This window comes from Capricornis sumatraensis, chromosome 3 (genome assembly GCF_032405125.1).
Source record: "Capricornis sumatraensis isolate serow.1 chromosome 3, serow.2, whole genome shotgun sequence".
NCBI lineage: Eukaryota > Metazoa > Chordata > Mammalia > Artiodactyla > Bovidae > Capricornis > Capricornis sumatraensis.
In genome coordinates, this window is record NC_091071.1 from 93,434,077 (window position 1) to 93,442,204 (window position 8,128).

Sequence of the window (8,128 nt, forward strand, 5' to 3'; positions counted from 1 at the left end):
AGTCAATAAAGCAGAAATAGATGTTTTTCTGGAACTCTCTTGCTTTTTCCATGATCCAGCAGATGTTGGCAATTTGATCTCTGGTTCCTCTGCCTTTTCTAAAACCAGCTTGAACATCTGGAAGTTCTGTATTGCTGAAGCTTGGCTTGGAGAATACCTCCTTTGCGGGGTGCAAATTAGGATGATCAGGAATGGATGTCAAGGGCCAACCACCAGTGCCTGGCACTAAAGGTATAAGCAAATCACTATCATATTTAATACACTAATGCTGTTAGCTAAGCACTATGGACAATATTATAATTATTCACATTTGAAAATGTAGATTCTAAGATTTAATGCAGTTAAAAAAAAAAAGACACTTCAAGCTACACAGTTTCTAAAAGGTGATGCCTTGATTCAAACACAGCCCTGTCTTCAGGGCTTGAAACCTGAACTCCATCCACTTAGATCTTCCCCATGCTATGCTGCTGGTCCAGCTTTTAAGATGGTTTCTATTAGTGGCTTAGATATGTACTTGTGATTTGGGAAATGCAGTACAAAATATTTCAAGAATAGGGAATTCCTGTTATCCCACAAACTTTCACAAAGAAGAAAAACACAATATGAAGTAGGTAAGAGGGTACCATATTTAAATTAAGGTGAGAATTAAATGTTTATGACCAAGTTTGATGAACAGTTGCCCGATAGGTTTTTGACCATTGATATGTATTTACTGAGCAATGTGGCAGGAAGTCCATTTGAATGAGCCCTGAGGATTTTTTTCAGAGAACTCATCTGAAAGATCCCTGAATTGGACTTGACATGCTGAGAAAGCCTTAGCTGTGCAGGATGGGCATTAAGGAATTATGGATACACAGAAGTGTCTCTTACTTGCCACTTGTCACACTGGGACTAATGCCTGAAGGTAGGGTGAAAAACAAAACCTAGAAGAATATTCAGGAAGACTCCTTCAAACCCTGTCAGGTGTTAGGATTGTGGTAAGAGACAGGAAGCAAGTGGCACTGTTTGGGGACCTTCTAACCGTGAGCATCTAGAAAGTAAGAGATGCTTCAATCTTTACCCCCTTTCATCCCAGATAGGTTCTGTTGAATTAAGGACAATACCCATTGAGTATGAAGAGAGTCTCTGGTCCCAACTGACCAGGTCAGAAGCTCTGAGCCCTAACAGAGTAGAAGTGATGCTCAGCATAAATGTTATTGCTTGTGAGCAGGTACTGAACAACTGTATTCCCAGGAATATTTGGTGGGGAGATTTTAAAGGAGAGCGCTCAACTTCTAGAGAGAGGAATCAATAAAATTTGGGTGTCACAGAAAATATAACTCCAAATGAATTCCCAGACTCTGTTTTCTAGGCGTATTAGAGTCATATGTATGTACAATAGATACTGCTACAAAGGAAACATTCCATATTTGCAGCCACTTCAATATCTGGGCATATTGCACTGTACATGCTATATTGTGTGTGTGTGTGTGTGTGTGTGTGTGTGTGTGTGTGTGTTTAAACTCTGGTTGTAACAGATTCTGTGAAGAAAATTATCTTGGTGCTAAGATGCTTTGCTCTTGATACCAGTTAGATATTTCATCCACCTGCAAATCTTCCACCTGTAACACCTCTTGCATTCCAGTTAGTGTTGTGTTCGTTGTTCAGTAGCATCTGACTCTTGGCGACCCTATAGGCTATAGCCCACCAGGCTCCTCTGTCCATGGAATTCTCCAGGCAAGAAGACCAGAGGGGATAGCCATTCCCTTCTCCAGGGAATCTTCCCAACCCAGGGGTCAAACCCAGATTTCCCACATCACAGGCAGACTTTACCATCTGAGACACCAAGGATGCCCTCTAGTAAACACCTGTCCAAATCTTATTCATTCTTCAAAAACATTCTTTGCCATGGAACTTTTCCAATTCCCCAGTCTAGAAAAGACAGCACCATGGAGTGGGAAAAAAAAAAAGCCATCTTGGAGTACTCGGGTCAGAGTTTGATTTGAATCTCAGCACTGCTTACACTTTATCTCTTCAGTCTTTGCTTTTCTCTATGTAGAGGGGAATGGGAAGGCCATCTTTTTTCATGATGTGATGGAAGTCAAATGAGATGATTTTAGAGAAACTGTTTTCAGTTTGGAAACCGTAGCATTATGACAACTTGACAGCTAATAGGAAAAAAATGGGAATTTTATGTCAGACAATGCAAGTTACAGGTTTTTAATTACTTGTGGACTTAAATGACTTAACATTTTTTAAGTGTAACCTTTATTTATGTAAAATAAAGAAAAACCTAACACCTCCCTTATACAGTTGTGGAGGAGAAGGAATAATATATTTAAAACATAGGCTTTTAGGGGGGTTGCTCAGTAATGTTAGCTTTTATCCTTTATTGAAGGAATCTGTGCTTTGTAAAGATTCTTTCTTTAGATACTAATCATTTTATGCATTTTATTTGAGCTTATGAGTTTTTCTTGAGACTAAGTCCAGAACAAAGTGTGGACCTCGTTTATGTTTGTGGCCTTAACATCCTCAGTTCAGTTCAGTCGCTCAGTCGTGTCCGACTCTTTGAGACCCCATGAATCGCAGCATGCCAGGCCTCCCTGTCCTTAACATCCTAGGACTTAATAAAACTCAAATATTTATTGAGTGGCTAAATGAAAGATTGAGTAGGAAAGTCAGATTCCTTGCCTGAGAGGCTTTAAAAGACAAGATGACCATCACAGTAGTTAGCTGAGACAGTTGGAAGAAGACATAGATATTAAAGGTAAAGTGTGGAAGACATGTGCAGACTGTGAGACTCATTTTGCTGCTCAGAGGAGCACATGCAGCATTCATGAAGGCACAAGGAGCATTTTGTGCTTTCTGGTCCAAAGATTTATTGCATTAAATACACTAAGATAAAAATCTTTGGGCCTTAAAGATTAAAGTATATGCACAAGAGCAAAACAAACTTCTGAGTAACTTCTTAGCTCCCCTCTCCTTGGCGCCTACTTCTCTTTGGCATTATTGTTGTTCAGTCACTCAGTCGTGTCTGACTCTTTGTGACCCCATGGACTTTAGCACGACAGTCTCCCCTGTCCTTAATCATCATCTCCTGGAGCTTGCTCAGCCTCGTGTCCACTGAGTTGGCGATATCATCCTATCATCTCCTCTGCTGTCCCGGTCTCTACTGCCTTCAATCTTTCCCAACAGGGTCTTTTCTTATGAGTTGGCTCCTTGCATCAGGTGGCAAAAGTATTGGAGCTTCACCTTCAGCATCAGGCCTTTCAATGAATATTCAGGTTTGATTTCCTTTACAATTGACTGGTTTGATCTCCTTGCAGTCCAAGGGACTCTCATGTGTCTTCTCCATTACCACAGTTCAAAAGCATTAATTCTTCAGTTCTCAGTCTTCTTTATGGTCCAACTCTCACATCCGTACCTGACTACTGGAAAAACCATAGTCAGGAAAGTAATGTTTCTGCTTTTTAATATGCTGTCTAGGTTTGTCATAGCTTTTCTTCCAAGGAGCAAGCATCTTTTAATTTCATAATTGCAATCACCATCTGGAGTGATTTTGGAGCCCAAGAAAATGAAGTCTGTCACTGTTTCCATTGTTTCCTCATCGATTTGCCATGGAGTGATGGGACTGGATGCCATGATCTTCGTTATTTTGAATGCTGAGTTTTAAGCCAGCTTTTTCACTCTCCTCTTTCACTCTCATCAAGAGGCTCTTTAGTTCCTTTTAGCTTTCTTCTATAAGGGTGGTGTCATCTGCAGCATATCTGAGGTTATTGATATTTCTCCTGGCAATCTTGTTTCCAGCTTGTGCTTCATCCAGCAGAGCATTTCACATGATGTACTCTGCATAGGCGTTAAATAAACAGGGTGAAAAATATAGCCTTGGCATACTTCTTTCCCAATTTTGAACTAGTCCATTTTAATGTCCAGTTCTAACTGTTGCTTCTTGACCTGCATTCAGGTTTCCAAGGAGGCAGGTAAGGTGATGTGATATTCCCATTCCCTTAAGAATTTTCCACAGTTTGTTGTGATCCACACAAAGACTTTAGCATAGTCAATGAAACAGAAATAGATGTTTTCTGGAATTCTCTTGCTTTTTCTATGATTCAACAGATGTTGGCAATTTGAATCTGGTTCCTCTGCCTTTTCTAAATTCAGCTTGAACATTTGGAAGTTCTTGGTTCATGTACTATTGAAACCTAGCTTGGAGAATTTTGAGCACTACTTTGCTAGCATGTGAAATGAGTGCAATTGTGTGGTAGTTTGAGCATTCCTTGGCATTGCCCTTCTTTGGGATTGGAATGAAAACTGATATTTTCCACTCCTGTGACCACTGCTGAGTTTTCCAAATTTGCTGCCATATTGAGTGCAGTATTTTAACACCATCATCTTTTTAGCATATTGGCAAACAAAAAAGCCTGCTGTGTAGGCACAACTAACTTGTTCAGGAAGGAGCTCTCCTTCAGCCTTGTGTGCTTTGATATGCTGCTCCAGCTCTGCAGTGTAGCAGCAGGGTGGTTGTCATCCCAAAAATCTGGGCATAGTTCTTTCTGTGGAAGGCTGTGTCCTAAGAATTCACCTTGTGCATGAGTGCTAAGTCGCTTCAGTCTTGTCTGCCTCTTTGCGACTCTATGGACTGTAGCCCACCAGGCTCCTCTGTCCATGGGCATCTCCAGGCAATAATACTGGAATGGGTTGCCACGCCCTCCTTCAAGGGATCTTCCTGATTCAGAGATTGAACCCACGTCTCTTAAATCTCCTGCATTGGCAGGCAGATTCTTTACAACTAGAGCCACCTGGGAGAAGGCAGTGGCACCCCACTCCAGTGCTCTTGCCTGGGAAATCCCATGGACGGAGGAGCCTGGTGGGCTACAGTCCATGTGGACGCAAAGAGTCGGACACGACTGAGCAACTTCCCTTTCACTTTTCACTTTCATGCATTAGAGAAGGAAATGGCAACCCACTCCAATATTCTTGCCTGGAGAATCCCAGGGACAGGAGCCTGGTGGGCTGCTGTCTATGGGGTTTCACAGAGTTGGACACGACTGAAGCAACTTAGCAGCAGCAGCAGCAGCAGCAGAACCACCTGGGAAGCCCATGAATTAGCCCCAGCAAAGGAAAAGATGTTGGGCCGAATTCTCTCTCTATTCACCTGTCCTTCTACCTTTCATGATGCCTTAATCCAAGCTGCATGGCTTTCATTTTGCAGAGTACTAAAAAATTGGGATAACCAAAGAAATTTCTACTTTGAGGAGAAAACTGGTAGGCATACATTAAATAAGATTCCCCCCCCCCCTCCATAATTCAAAGGAAAGGAAACTAAGAAATTAAATCCTCAGAGAATCTGCTTTTTCTCAAATCTTATTCCTCTTTCTTTGATTTCATAGCACTCTAAAATTCCCGCCTCATCTCTGCTATTCAGGTTATCTATTATTGCATAAAAGTCCTCCAAAACCTTGTGGCTTAAAATGACTTATTTTGTTCACAATTTTGTGGGTGAAGGCTTTAGAAAGGGTTCAGTTGGGATGCTCATCTGTGATTATACATGATTCACTTCCAAGATGGCTTCTTAACTCACATGTCTGGCCCCTCTGTACCCACTGTCTTTCTCTCTCTCTCTTTCCACATACAGCTCACTTTTCAGGACCTGTGGCATCTTCAGTTTTCTTCACAGCATGACAGTCTCAAGGTAGTCAGCTTCTTCCCTCAGACTTCCTGTTCTAGAGGACAGGAAGTAGAACCTACTGTTTCTCAAGACCTGAACTCAGAAACTGGTACATCCTGACTTATGCCCTATTCTATTTGTGATACAGGTCACAGGACCAGAGCCAAGAGAAAGAAATACAGATCTCATTTCTAGACGGACAAGTGATGAAAAATATGGAAGCTTTCTCCATCCGCACATTTACCATTTTTAACTTCTGAAAATCCTGAAGCACAGAATAGCTAGGAGTTCCTTCTCCTCTCCTCAGTAATACATTTAGCAAAGTTTGAGTTATTCATCCAAGTCTGGTTATGAGTTGTACACTTGCCTTTTTATTCTCCTGATTGTCCAGCAGGTAAATATTGAAACAGACACATAGGCACAACTTTCCAAGGCATGCATTACTTTCCTAAGACAGTACAATTTAAATTTATAAGAAGGACAAAATACTTTCATGACATCCTCCATAATTTACAAGGCTCTACTTTCACAATGGAATTATTATTTCATATTTTCATGTGAAACATTTCATGTTAGTTTCCTTAACCCTGCCTTCATCTCCACTTTGCCTATTTTTTAATATTCTGTCAGTTTGAGAAGAAATTACACCTTTGCTAACCAAATATATCTCACTATCCAGCCTTTAGGAAAAAGAAAAAGAGAAAGGAAAGAAATAGACCCCCAAAACTTTGGAATAACTATAAAAGAGATTTAATTAGATGACTAAAGTCTCTTCTTGTGTCTGTTTTGGAAAGAGAGACATGATTTTGCCCTTTGGTTACATAAAATTTAGCATGTGTACTCAATCATGTCTGACTCCTTGCAAGCCCATGGACTATAGCCCACCAGACTCCTCTGACCATGGGATTTTCCAGAATGCTGGAAAGAACGCTGGAGTGGGTTGCCATTTCCTCCCAGGGGATCTTCCCAACCCAGGGATCAAGTCCACATCACCTGCATCTCCTGCATTGACAGGCGGATTCTTTACTACTGAGCCCCCTGGGAAGCCCAGATATGTACACACTGCTATATTTAAAATGGATAACCAGCCAGGACCTACTGTATAGCACATGGAACTCTGCTCAATGTTATGTGGTAGCCTGGATGGGGGAGGAGTGTGGGGGAGAACAGTATATGAATGGCTGAGTCCCTTCCTGTTCACCTGAAATTATTACAACATTGTTAATTAGCTATATAACCGATATAAAATAAAAAGATTTTAAAAAGATAAAAACTTTTAAAAGTCAAAATCGATATTCTCCCCCAATTTATGTATCAATTAAATAAAATTGGCTACAAATAGATAAAACACATAAAAGCATACCTACCATATCTCAGGTTAAGGGAGAAAGAGTTGTTACAGCTCAGTCGTTGTTCTACCCCTTCACTGTCCATCTTCCCTTTTCTAAAGTGGCCTCTGAGGACCTTTGAGAAGATCTAAAATTCAGCAAAATGCATTTCGCTCCCCTCATGAACTGGAAGAACTTGAAATCTAATTTGAGTAAATGATTTTCCTAATAATAAGTACTCAGAGCTAACAATGTTGAGTGATTAACCTGAGCCAGTCACGCTTCTAGGGCTTGGCGTAGTTTAAAGCATCTAATTTCCACATCAACTCTGTCATGTAGACTCTCTCATTATCTTCATCTTACAGATGAGGAAACTGAAGTCAGAGAGCTTACATGATCAGAAGCAAATCCAAGACTAGAACTTGGGTCTCCTTAACCCTAAGTTCAAGGATCTTGACACTAACAGTTCTGCTTCTTTCAGAAACACCTTGAAAACCTTCCTGCAATTAAAGCTGAATTTGAGGATCAACAAAAGCGTACTATCCATTTTTAGTGCTCTGCTGTCTTAGGTTCTTTCCAGGAGTTAACCTGACGTTTCGTCGTCGTGGTAAAGTCGTTCAGTCGTGTCTGACTCTTTGTGACCCCATGGACTGTAGCCCACCGGGCTCCTCCCTCCATGGGATTCTCCAGGCAAAAGTACTGGAGTGGGTTGTCATTTCCTTCTCCAGGGGATCTTCCCAACCCAGGGATCAAACCTGGGTCTCCTGCATTCCAGGCAGACACTTTAACCTCTGAGCCACCAGGGAAGCCCCGAACCTGACATTTAGTGATCTGCAAAGCTTAAAGCCTGGACAGTCCCACATGTTCTCCTGATTTAATCAAAGCTCCAGGATGCTATAGGCCATGTGTACAGAAGTTGCCTCACACTTGGCCATTATAGGGAACTTGGGGTGTGAAAGCTCCTGAAAACAGTGGTGAAGAGAAGAGTTGATAATGCCTTTCCAGTATCTGTGTGCAGAATCAGATTTTTGTACCACCTAAGAGAATGAGATAAATTTTCTTTTTTTTTCCTTTTTATTTCTATTTCTTGGCAGAAATTGTGCCTACAACTGTATCTTGATTTTCCCCCTGAGTGTTGCAGAACTAGAATACA

General features: G+C 41.2%; 1 non-coding gene across 1 annotated transcript; it reads right to left on the minus strand.

Moving 5' to 3' along the window:
- Positions 1 to 7,709: 7,709 nt before the first annotated feature.
- On the minus strand, positions 7,710 to 7,781 carry TRNAS-GGA (transfer RNA serine (anticodon GGA)). Its single transcript has one exon. It is a non-coding gene; the product is annotated as a tRNA-Ser (tRNA).
- Between the last annotated feature and the right edge of the window lie 347 nt (positions 7,782 to 8,128).